This window comes from Dromiciops gliroides, chromosome 3 (assembly GCF_019393635.1).
Source record: "Dromiciops gliroides isolate mDroGli1 chromosome 3, mDroGli1.pri, whole genome shotgun sequence".
Taxonomy (NCBI): domain Eukaryota; kingdom Metazoa; phylum Chordata; class Mammalia; order Microbiotheria; family Microbiotheriidae; genus Dromiciops; species Dromiciops gliroides.
Genome location: NC_057863.1, coordinates 387944729 through 387958143, shown reverse-complemented (window position 1 = coordinate 387958143; position 13415 = coordinate 387944729).

Genomic DNA, 13415 nt, shown 5'->3' with positions numbered 1-13415 from the left:
AACTCTAGGCTAGATAGGCCTTTTCTTAACTTTCTGACCCAGGTGTTCTCTTTTTACTAATACTTGGTATGCTTGAATAAATGCTTAATGCCCCCACACTGCTAAAGCTTCTAATGTATAAGTAACGACTATATTAGGAACCCCAGCTAATTTTCCTTACACTCGGGACTGAAATAAGGTGACCACATGAAGTTTTACACATCACAGTTTTGAAAATTTAAAGGGGAAAAAAGGGGGTACTTAGGAGGTAGAAGAAACCCATTATTTTCTCACAATTCTTGAGGGACTCGGGATAAATGGAAGGCGAAACATTCATGAGAACACATAGACACCAGAAGCCAGGAGACTGTGGCACACCAATGCAGTTGTAAGCCACATACTCGAGGTACGGGAGAGATATGGAGACAATGATGGTAAGAGCTGTTCTCAGTTACCTTGACGCCAGGGCCAATAACCGTTTCAGCTACCCAATACCTTGCACTGATGACCTCCTCATTATCTTGCCTAACATGTCTTCTGGGTAGAAGCAGCCCTACCAGCCACATACTGTCTCTTTCAGGGCCAAACCCATAATGCCTATGGAGCCAATCATAGACTTTTTCTTTTCTCCAACTGCCTCCACCTTCCCCCACCTCTACCTCTTTCCTGATATCTTACCAATTTCATTTCCCCTTCAGCTTTCTTTTTCCTTGCCATTGGCAACTCAGCTCCCTCTCGGCCTGTGTCTTTTCACCAGGAGTCTGACCTCCCTTGCTTGGGGGATTGCTATAGGGACCTTGTTTACCATACCTCTTCTGGACACAGTTTTCTCTTTCCTAACCCCAGGCTTTTCTTTCTCATTATTTCCCTTGGCCACTGAGGTCACAAGGTGACATTTCTGCTGTGAATTGCAAAAATGACCTGAGTGAATGATCCAGATTCTGCCAGTTTGGGTTAGCTTCTGATGAGGGTGTGGCCGTGGGTTAAGTTTTGAGGAAGCATTAATGGAGACTGATGGAAAAGAGAGTCAGTGTTGTTGTGGGCCCAGAGCACCCCAGAAGTTCTCTGGGGCACGTCAAGGAATCTTCTTGAGAAACTAAACCAGAGGACAGATACACCTAGAGAGATAAGCAGAACCAATTGGGACTGAGCTAGTTTCGGGACCTCCACCCTTCATTCTGGTCTCCCTTACCCCTGGGGAGATAAATCTGGGTGTGGCTGGGGCCTTTGTGTCCTGAAGGGAGAGATGGCTTGAGAGATTTGTAGCCACCCCTCACCAATTCCTCCAGCTACCACCAGTGGGGGATGGTCCTCCCTCACTAAAGGAACTTTCCACAGTCAGATGATCACCCTTCCCCCCTCCTGCAATCAGCCCTCTATAAAAGTACCTGAGAGTCTCCTGCTCCAGGAGCAGAGCCATGTGCTTTGTGCCACGCCTCTCTCCTCGGGAGAAGTCCAAGGATTTCTCTTGGTTTCCCTTCCCTTCCCTTCCTCAGCCCCAAAATAAACTACTATCTTATTCTAACTGCTTTTGTGTGCAAGAGGGTGTAATTCTTTTTTTTTTTTTTTTTGGTGGGGCAAAAGTGACTTGCCCAGGGTCACACAGCTAGTAAGTGTCAAGTGTCAAGTGTCTGAGGCCGGATTTGAACTCAGGTCCTCCTGAATCTAGGGCTGGTGCTTTATCCACTGCACCATCTAGCTGCCCCCGAGGGTGTAATTCTTTAAAGAGGAATTCCTAAGAACCCCTACCCCTAACCCAAACCCCATACCCCATTCTCCCCATAAAAGTGTGCTTTCTAAAACTTTACTCAAAAAGCCATATTCTATAAACTAAATTCTGTTTTTCTCTTTGTCTTTTTTTAAAAATAAAAACAGTCATTTTTCATTCTTTGTTGGCTTTGAAAGTGAATTTAACACAGTTTCTTGCACATAATTTATCAATCAACAAACATTTATTAAGTACCTCCTATATGTCAGACACCCAGACACCAAGCTAGGCACAGGCAAATAGAGATAGAATGTAACGCCCTATTCCCTAGTGTTATAACCTCCACGGAGAAACCCAAACGGCACTCAGGAATGAGGAAGAGTGCTTTATTAGCACCAAGGCCCAGAAGAGAGTAGTTCTCTGACACTCTGAGCCCGGAATGCATGTTCAAGCCGCAGTTATATGCCTTTTAGTGTAGATACAGGTGGGTTTCACTGGTACACGGTGGGGGCTATGTTGTAGTAAGCTGCTTGCTTGTAGGAGAGCACTGTTCGGCAAGCAGAGGGATACAGCATTGGTGGGAACAGTGAATAACAGGAAAAGTGGCATGCCAACTAGGGGCAGGTACCAAACCACAGGCTGAGAGGAGAGAACAACTTGCTCTAGTTTCACATTCAGGGGGCCCCAGTTTTATCCCCCCCCCCCCCCGTATATTTCCATATTACTAGGAGTTCACATCCTAATGGAGACAGCCAGTATATGCAGGGTAAGTACCAGGTGGTTAGGGAGCTGAAGACAATAGAAGTTGGGAGCAATCAGGAAAAGCCTTATCTAGAAGGTGGTGCTTGAGCTGCTTCATGAAGGAAAAGGATTCAATGAGGAAGAGGTGAGAGAAGACAATCTGGGCAGGATCAAAGAGTGCTCCAGAAAGACATGTACGAAATGATGTATAGTGAAATGAGCAGAACCATGGAGTGGTGGCGCAGTGGATAAAGCACCAGCCCTGGATTCCAGCTTCAGACACTTGACAATTACTAGCTGTGTGACCCTGAGCAAGTCATTTAACCCTCATTGCCCCGCAAAAAAAAAAAAGAAAAGAAAAGAAAGGAAAAAGAAATGAGCAGAACCAAGAGAACATTGTGCACAGAGACAGCAATATTGTTTGATGAAGAAATGTGAATAGCTTGACTATTCTCAAAAATACAATGATCCAAGACAATCCCAAAGAACTATTGATGAAACATACTATCCATCTCCAAATAAAGAACTGATATTGATGAAACGGACTGAAGCATGCTATTTTTCACTTTCTTTTAATTTTTCTTTTAATCAAGTTTTCTTGCACAAAATGACAAATATGGTAATATTTTATGTAATCATACATGTATAACCCATATTTGGTTGCTTGCTGTCTCAGGGAAGGAGTAGGGGAGAGAGGGAAGGAGGGATAAAAATTGGAGCCCCAAACTATAAATAAAAATGTTTATTATATTTAAAATTAAAATAAAATAAAATTAGGTCTTAGTGGGGGTTTGGGGTATGGGGAAAGAGTGCTCCGGAGAGAGTGATGTACTAGGAAGCTTGAAAGACTTGTCTTGGCCAGTTGTAAAGAGATTTAGAACTAAAACACAGCTATATTTATTATACATGTTATATTCAACCCTAGAGGCAACAGACAGCCCCTGCAATTTAGTGAGTAGGGGCCTGACATGGCCAGATTAAAGAAAATCTTTTTGGTTACTGTGTAGAGGATGGGCTGGATTGGAAAGGGATTTGAAACAGGGAGACCAATTAGAAATCACTAGGCCAGGCAGGAAGTGGTGAGAACTAGAACTATGGTGGTATTGGTGTGAATAGAGAAAAAGGGATCAGTATTTGAGATGTGGAGGTAGAAGTAGCAAAGATAAACTGACTGTTTATCTTTGGGATGGGGATGGGGGGAGAGTAAAGAATCAAGGACTACACAGGCTTTACAAGCCTGCCTGACTTGTGGTGCCTTTGACAGACACAGGAAAGTTTGGAAGACAATTCGGTTTTGTAGGAAAGCTGATGAGTTCTGTTTTGGATAGGCTGAGTTTGAGGTGTCTCTTTCAGTTGTTTCCTAGGTCCTCCCTACTGTATTGGTGATGCTGTTCATCTCATCCCTTCTGTGGGGGCCAATTTTTAATTGGGGAGTGTTAGCTAAGCAGCTTGCTGCAATATTGGGGCAAGGAAGGAGACCGGCAGCCTCTCTCAAAACAGAACAGGATTTATTTTAACAAGAACGAACTCAAAAAAAAAAACCCAACACAAATAGGATCAGTAGGATCAAGGGAAAGGAAATAAAATGGGGAAAGGGAAATTATACAACCTGAAGAAATACCACCTCCCAGGAATCAGCTGAGAAAATACAGCAGAGCTCCTGTTTGTTACCTTCCAGCTTCCAGCTAGAATGGTGACTTCTCCCTGTTCCCAGAAACCCCACACAGCCCCCAACCAATCATCTGTCGGCTCTGACAGTCACATGGCTGCCCTCACTAGGCTTCCAATCATTATAATTTTGCCAGGCCCAAGTAGGCATCGTCGAGTGGTGATAATGTGAAGTGCCAGCATGGCAACAGCTACAACCATTGGGTGGAGCACCATTCGGTTTTCAGAGCCCCAGGCCAGTACACACAGAGGCATAAAAACCTCAAATAACAATGAATTCTTTACACTTCAGACAGCTTCCCCCCACTATTTCCTCCTTTACTCCAGTTTTAGCAGAAGGCATGGCCCTTCACCTTGCCCAGGTCAACCCCTCTACATAGCCTTGATCTCATCCCCTCCCTTTCTTTCCAGCAGATTGCCCCCACAGTCATCCCTATCCTCTTTCATTTCTTCAGTCCTTACCTCCTGGCTCCTCTGCTCCAGATCTCTACCAGTTCATCCTATCACCCTTTCTAACCATCATCCCATACCTCACTTCCCCTTCTCTCTTTTTGAGAATTTATTTTTATTTGTTTTTCCAATTACATTTAAAGATTTTTTAAGTTCCAAATTTTTCTCCCCCTACCCTTCCCTCTCCCCTCCTGAGGATAGCAAGCAATTTGATATACGTTATACACTATGATCATATTAAACATATTTCCACATTAGTCATGTTGTAAGAGAAGAATTAGAACAAAAGGAAAAAAATGTAAGAATAAACAAGAACAATAACAAACAAGCAACAATGAAAGTGAAAATAGTATGCTTCAGTCTGCATAGTCCTTTTTCTGAATGTGGAGAGCTTCTTCTACCATAAACCTTTTGGCATTGTCTTGGATCATTGTATTGCTGAGAAGAGTTAAGTCCATCACAGGTGATCGTCATACAATGTTGTTGACACTGTGTATAATGTTCTCTTGGTTCTGCTCATTTCATTCAGCATCAATTCATTTAAGTCTTTCCAGGTTTTTCTGAAATCCACCTGTTCATTGGGTTTTGTTTTTGTTTTTTGGCAGGGCAATGAAGGTTAAGTAAGTGTCAAGTGTCTGAGGCTGGATTTGAACTCAGGTCCTCCTGAATCCAGGGCCAGTGCTTTATCCACTCTGCCACCTAGCTGTTCCCTGTTCATCGTTTCTTACAGCACAATAGTATTCCATTACATTCATATACCACAACTTGTTTAGCCATTCCCCAATTGATGGGCATCCCCTCAATTTCCAATTCTTTGCTACCATAAAAAGAGAAGCTATAAATATTTTTGTACGTATGAATCCTTTTCCCTTTTTTATGATCTCTTTGGGATATAGTCCTAGTAGTGGTATTGCTGGGTCAAAGGGTCACTTCCTCTTTTCAACCAAACTCCTTTAAAAAGCTGTCTACAGGGGGCAGCTAGATGGCGCAGTGGTTAAAGCATTGGCCCTGGATTCAGGAGTACCTGAGTTCAAATCCGGCCTCAGACACTTGACACTTACTAGCTGTGTGACCATGGGCAAGTCACTTAACCCCCATTGCCTGCAAAAAAACAAACAAACAAACAAAAAAAAGCTGTCTACACACTCAGGTCTTCCACTTCCTTTTTTTCTCACTCATTTTCTAAACTCTCTGAAATCTGGCTTCCAAACTCATTAAACTGAAAACTGTTCTCTCCAAAATGACCAGTAATCTCATTTGCCAAGTCTAATGACCTTTTCTTAGTCCTAATCCTTCGTGATCTCAGGAGCATTTGATACTCAATCTCCCTCTCCTCCTGGATACTTTCTCCTCTCTCCACTTTTTTGACCTTGCTCTCCCTTGGTTCTTCCTGTTAGAATGCTCCTCAAGACTTCTTTGCTGGGTCTTCATCTTTGTCAAACCCTCTCACTGTAGGTATCCCCCAAGGTTCTGTCCTGGGCCCTCTTCTCTTTTTGACATATATTATCTCACTTGGTGTTTTCATCGACTCCCATGGATTCTACTTATTTATTTACCTTCATCCATTTATTTATAGGCAGTCAATAAGCATTTATTTTTAAATTTTTAAATTTAAATTTTTTTCCCAATTGCATGTAAAAACAATTTAACAGGGGCAGCTAGGTGGTACAGTGGATAAAGCAGGATAAAGTGGATTCAGGAGGACCTGAGTTCAAATCCAGCCTCAAACACTTGACACTTACTATCTGTGTGACACTGGGCAAGTCACTTAACCCTCATTGCCCCGAAAAAGAAAAAAAAAAGACATGTTTAACTATTTTTTTTACAATTTTGAATTCCAATTCTCTTCCACCCTCCTTCCCAAAGCCCCTCATTGAAAAGGTAAGCAATTTGATATGTTATACATCTGCAGTCATGCAAAACATATTTCCATATTCATCATGTTGTGAAAGAAAAAAAAAGAAAAAGAAAGGTTAAAAAAAGTATACTTCAATCTGTATTCAGATTTCATTAGGTTTTGTTGTTGTTGTTGTTTTGGTGGGACAATGAGGGATAAGTGACTTGCCCAGGGTCACACAGCTAGTAAATGTCAAGTGTATGAGGCTGGATTTGAACTCAGGTCCTTCTGAATCCAGGACCAGTGCTTTATTCATTGCAACACCTAGTTGCTCCCCCATTAGTTCTTTCTCTGGAGGTGGATAGCATTTTTCATGCTAAGTTCTTAAGAATTGTTTGGATCACTGTATTACTGAGAATAGCTAAGACATTCACAGTTGATCATCATATGATATGCTGTACTGTCTATACCATTCTCCTGATTCAGCTCATTTCACTTTGTATCCATTCATTTAAGTCTTTCCAGGTTTTTCTGAAATCTGCCTGCTCATCATTTCTTATAGCACACAATAGTATTTCATTACATTCATATACCACAACTTGTTCAGCCACTTCCCAATTAATGAACATTCCGTTCATTAATTTAAATTAATTTAAAGAATTTCTAATTCTTTGCCACCACAAAAAGAGTTGCTATAAACATTTTTTACATGTAGATCCTTCTTCTTCTTTTTAAAATCTCTTTGGGATACAGATATAATGGTATTGCTGTCAAAGGGCATGCACAGTTTTATAGCCCTTTGGGTATAGTTCCAAATTGCCATCCAGAATGGTTAGATCGGTTCACAACTCCAATAGTACATTAGTGTCCCAATTTTCCCACATCCCCTCCAACATTTGTCATTTTCCTTTCCTGTCATATTACCCAATCTGAGAGGTGTGAGGTGGTACCTCAGAGTTGTTTTAATTTGCATTTCTTTAATCAGTAGTAATTTAGAGCATTACTTCATATGACTATGGATAGCTTTGATTTCTTCATCTGAAAACTGCCTGTTCATATCCTTTGACCATTTCTCAGTTGGGGAAGGAGTTGTATTATTATAAATTTGACTCAGTTCTCTCTATATTTGAGAGATGAGGCCTTTATCAGATAAACTTGCTATAAAAAATTTCCTCCAGTTTTCTGCTTTCTTTCTAATCATGGCTTTGTTGGTTTTGTATGTGCAAACCCTTCTTAATGTAATAAAAATTATCCATTTTACAATGGATTCTATTTATTATCTCCATGAAGAGAATTCCCAAGATCAATAATTTTGACTCTCATTTCCCAAGTTCCAGTCCCGTGTCACCAACTGCTTTTTTTTTTTTAGAGGCAATTGGGGTTTAAATGACTTGCCCAAGTTCACACAGCTGATAAGTATCTGAGACTGGATTTGAACTCAGGTCCTTGTGACTACAGGGCCAGTGCTCTATCCACTTAGGCACCTGGCTGTTCCTACCACCAGCCTTTTATGCATCTTGAACTAGATATCTCATAGGCATCTCAAATTCAACATGTCAAAAACAGAACTGATTCTCTTTCTCTCTCTCTTTTTTTTTGGTGAGGCAATTGGGGTTAAGTGACTTGCCCAGGGTCACACAGCTAGTAAGTGTCAAGTGTCTCAGGCCAAATTTGAAATCAGGTCCTCCTGAATCCAGGGCCAGTGCTTTATCCACTGTGCCACCTAGATGCCCCCTAGAACTGATTTTCTTTACCTCAAAACCTCCCTTCTCCCAATCATCCAAATGAACGTGACTTAAAAAATTTCTTTCAAAAACTATTTCGGATTCTAGGGTTTGTTCTAGTGAACAACATGCCTTTAGGATGAAATATCGAGTCCTTTGTTTAGCATTTAAAACTCATCTTAGGGGGCAGCTAGGTGGCAGCCAGGTGGTGAAGTGGATAGTCACAAGGACCTGAGTTCAAATCCATCTCAGATACTTACTAGCTGTTTGACCCTGGGCAAGTTACTTAACCTGAAAACAAACAAAAAGAAAAGAATACTCTTCATAACCTGGCTCTCCCTACCTTTCTTCCACTTTACTATCTTCAGTGATCCAGCCTTGTTTGACTACTTGCTGTTCCTCAAAGGTGGTCCCCCATCTTTTCCTGGAAAGTTCTGCTCACTCACCTTCACTTAAATTTACGTGGCTTCCTTCAAATTTCAGCTCAGATCCCACCTTCCGAAAGAAGCCTTTTTTGGTCCCTAGCTGCTAATACATTTCTCTCTGAGATTCTCTCCCATCTACTGTGCATATGCTTCACTACTTATGTGTTGTCTGTCCATTAGAATGTGAGCTCCCCAAGGGCAGGGACCATTTTTAACCTTCCTTTGTATTTCTAACACTGAGCACAGGGCCTACTCCTTAGGCATCACTTAATAAATGCTTTTGGATTGTCTCAGGCATCCAGTTTACTGTTCATTAGGTGGTTAGGGAGGAAACAAGCATTTATTAAGCACCAATTATCCAATTTGATCTTCACAATGATTCTGTAAAGTAAGTGCTTTATTATCTCCATTTTAAAATTTGGGGAAACTGAGGCAGGCATTGTAATTCCAGTAGATAGATGGACTGAAGTTGAAGGGAAAGCCTGGGATTAGATGTAGTCTGTGAATCATCTGAGTAAAGATAATAATTGGAACCCATGGGAGCTGATGAGGTGACTGAGAGAGGGTAGAAAGAGAAGGGAAAATGGCCTAGGAGAGACCCTTGGGGAATACCCAGTAAAGGGTATGCACTTAATAAATGTGTTGAATTGAATTGAATTTGTTGGAACTCAATAGGAACAGGTCAGCCTAATACACAAAGGGGTAGGGTCAGGAAGAGGGCATTACTCCACTCTTCTCCTACTACTCTACACTCTAGGCATGCATTAGTTCAACCTTCTGTTCATTTATACCCCACCACCCTTAACCCCTTACACACATGTACTCATACAAAATAACAATGTATAAATTACAATTAATAGTGTGTGAGTGCCATTGCTGTTACACTACAAATTACATAAGCATTCCTTAGCTAGCATGGGATTCTAGCCATCTCAAATTATGTTAGATAAAGGGTGCATTATATGCGTAAGTATGTTGGAATCTGCTCAAAGGGGCCCATGGGGTGATTGTTAAATTTTTAATGTGAGCATTTATACTTTGGAAATTGGCAAACACTACAAGGTAGGACTTGATTTACCGTTTTGTGGATTGTCTAGACAAGTGATAGAGAAAATGTTAATAATGCAAATTAAACTTAAAACTGTGTCCTTTGTACATTTTCTTTTTGAAGAGCTGGTTGTGGAACATTTGTTGTTGTTCACTCATTTCAGTTGTGTCTGACTCTTCATCACCCCATTTGGGGTTTTCTTGGCAAAGACCCTGGAGTGGTTTACCATCTACTTCTCCAGTTCGTTTTATAGATGAGGAACTGAGGGCAAACATGGTTAAGTGACTCACCCAGGTCACATAGCTAGGAAGTGTCTGAGCCCGAATTCAAACTCAGAAAGATCTTCAGGCCTGGTGTGCTATCTATTATGCTACTTAGTGCTGCCTCTGTTAAACATTTGTCAGAAAAACATGTGCAAGCATATACACACATGTATGTACATGTGCGTATACATACATGTGCGCACACACATGATTATATGTATGCATCAGAATAAATGTGGCCTGCCACAATGGTCTCCAAATATAGGTGCTGGGGTACCTCCCACTGCTGTGGCCTGACTCTAAGGGGTATATGTGTCATCAACCATTTTAAAATGTGGGAAGACAGGTTCCATCCCACTCTCACTGTGAGAGTCCATGGTGGGGCTTGTAGTCAAACACGACTCCACCCACGCTTATCTCCCAATATTTCTTGCAAGTGCAAGTTCCCAAACTCTCCTCAGCTGAGCCAGGTGTTGGTCCCTGAGGCTGTCATAACCTAAACTATTGGCTACCCACAGCAGCTGTGTAGATGCAATGGCAACATTCTGCCTTTAATTCCTGCTTCCAGATCAGATCAGGAAGTAGGCACTAGGCTTAGGCTAAGTTACAGGTGAATAAGAGTCCTGCCTGCCCTGTTTAATTTTGTGTGGAACAGAGTGAGTCACAGGTGTGTTGTGATCTGGAACAGAGATGTCATCACAGCATCTTTCTCCCCAAATCTATTCCTCTTCCAGCCTTCTCCATTAGAAAAGAGGCCACCACCGTTCTTCTGCTCACTCAGGTTTTTGTGCCACCTTTGCTCCCTCACTTTCTCATTCTAATCAGTTACCTATCTCTTACACCAACAGGAAGGAAAAGAGACTGTAATTTATATACAAATAAATATGCACATTCTAGGGGTGAATGCTCAAAAATTATTTAATGATAAGGGTTCATGGTTTTAAAAATTTGGAGATCATTAGCTTAGTAGATAGAAATTAGGAACACCTGTATCCAAGTACAAGTTCTGCCTCCTATTGGCTGTGTGACCCTGGGCAAATTACTGTACCTCTCAGTGCCCTGAACAACTCTCTAAGATCATAAATTGCAGATAAAATGCCAATCTGCCTTGGTAGGGTGATTCTTAAGTGAGAGTTCCCTACAGAATTGAAATCATAAGTGTATACTCCTTTATTCCCTATGCAATGTGTGGATATAAAAATATTAAAATGTATGCACCCATATGTGTGTATCTGTGTATCTACACAAATATATGTGTATTTGTGTGGTAGAGGGAAGGAATGAGGGGGTATGAACTTACGATTTCACTGCTATAGGGAACTCCCAGTTAAAAGGCTCTTTCTACCATTACAGATTGGCAGGTTCTCTGCTATATGTATATAGAGATACACACACATATACATATATACATATACAAATGTGTGCACCCATATACATATGTATACATATACTATATGTATATATAAAATATATAAGCAAATATATTATATGCACATATTTTTATATTTCACAATACTCTCAATTGGAGTAATACATATTTGTAGGTATCCCTGTGTGTATGCCACATAACATGTGTGTGCATTTATATATGTCCACATATATGCACATAAACACACATACACATATTAATTTTTTTAAAACCTAGACCTGTAATTTCATCGGTAGTGTGAACTTCAGATGAAAAATTTTCTTTACCAATGCAGGTTAAAATCTTTACTTGCCCAAGGTCATACAACTAGTATGTGCCACAAGTAAAGACTTGAACACAGGTCTTCCTTGCTTAGAGGCTGGCTCTATCCACTATTCCACGCTATTATGTTTATTATCTTCTACTAAAGCCTTATTCAGATATCTTATTGTCAGACTAGGAGATAAGCTCTGGATTTCTCAAAGGCTATAGTAGTGGTGCACAAGATGGCAGGGAAGAGGAAAGAAATAAGCATGTTTTAAGTATCTACATGCCAGACACTGTGCTAAGTACTTTACAAACGTTATCTCATTTGATCCTCACAACAACCCTGGGAGGTTTGAGGCAAACAAGTGACTTGCCTGGGGTCACACAACTTGTAAGTATCTGATGTCAAATTTGAACTCAGGTCTTCCTGACTCCAGGCCCAGCACCATATCCACCGTGCCACCAGCTGCCTCTAAGTCTGTCAGGTTCTATCAAACTGGGCAGGCTTCAGGTATAGCCAGCCCAGTGACAGACTGAATGTCAATCTGGTAAAAATCCAGTGTAGTCATATTCAGACAAGCTCAGAATCAGATTGGTTTTAGGATGGCTGGATTTATCCACCACATTACCCTTAAAGACCTTTTTACTGTCAAAAAGATTTGCAGAGAGGCAGCATGGGCAAATAAATAAAAAGCTGACTTTGGGGACAGGAGGACCTGGCATTGAGTCCTGCCTCTGACACATACTGGCTATGTGACCTAGGACAAGTCACTTAACCTTTGTAATGCTCCAGGAAGCTCTCTAAGACTAAAGTTTGCTGATCCACATTGATGGGAGGGGTTGATTTCCTAATAAATATATTCCCTATTACAATTACGTTATAAGGCCAACAAACCAAATAAGTGGAGTTGGGATTTATGGAGAAAGTACCCAACAAAAATGAAATCATTGAAGAAGTATATGTGTAAATCACACAAGTTAATACATATGCATATATTTGTTGGATCTGTCCATCTGTTTCTATCCATGTCTATTTGTCATCTATCCTTCCCTCCATCCATCCATCTATCCAGCCACACACCCACCCATCTACCCATCAGTCCATCCATTCATCCATCATCTATCTATTTATCTATTTTAGGCATCTAGGTGGTGAAGTAGATAGAGAGCCCTGAGTTCTAATTCAGTCTTGGATACTTACTAGTTGTGTGACTCTGAGCAAATCACTTAACCTCTTTCTGCCTCAGTTTCCTCAACTGTAAAATGGGAGAAATAATAGCATCTACCTCCTAGGGTTGTTGTGAGGCTCAAATGAGATAATATTTATAAACTGCTTAGATCTGTGATTTTATTAATGTAGGGATTTCCTGAAGAGGAACTTGCTCTACCAACTTAGAGCAGAACCTTCTCTACAGCTAAGAGTATTAGACATTTGCCTTGGGGTGGCAAGGTTAAGTAACTTGGCCCAGGTCATATAATCAATATTTGGATGGGGCAGGACTGGAACCCAGGTCTTCCTGACTCCAAGGTAAGCTCTTTTTTTTTTTTTTAAATTAAATTAATTTATTTATTTTGGTGAGGCAATTGGGGTTAAGTGACTTGCCCAGGGTCACACAGCTAGTAAGTGTTAAGTGTCTGAGGCCGGATTTGAACTCAGGTACTCCTGAATCCAGGGCTGGTGCTCTATCCACTACGCCACCTAGCTGCCCTCCAAGGTAAGCTCTTAAGCCAATATATGGTGTTTGCCTATTTACATACATATACATACATGCATGCATACACATACATACAATATATATGTGTATGTTTCACAAAGAACCCCATGGTATATATAATAGGTATTTGCACATGTATATATCTATCTCTATATATATATGCACACACTGTGCCATACATG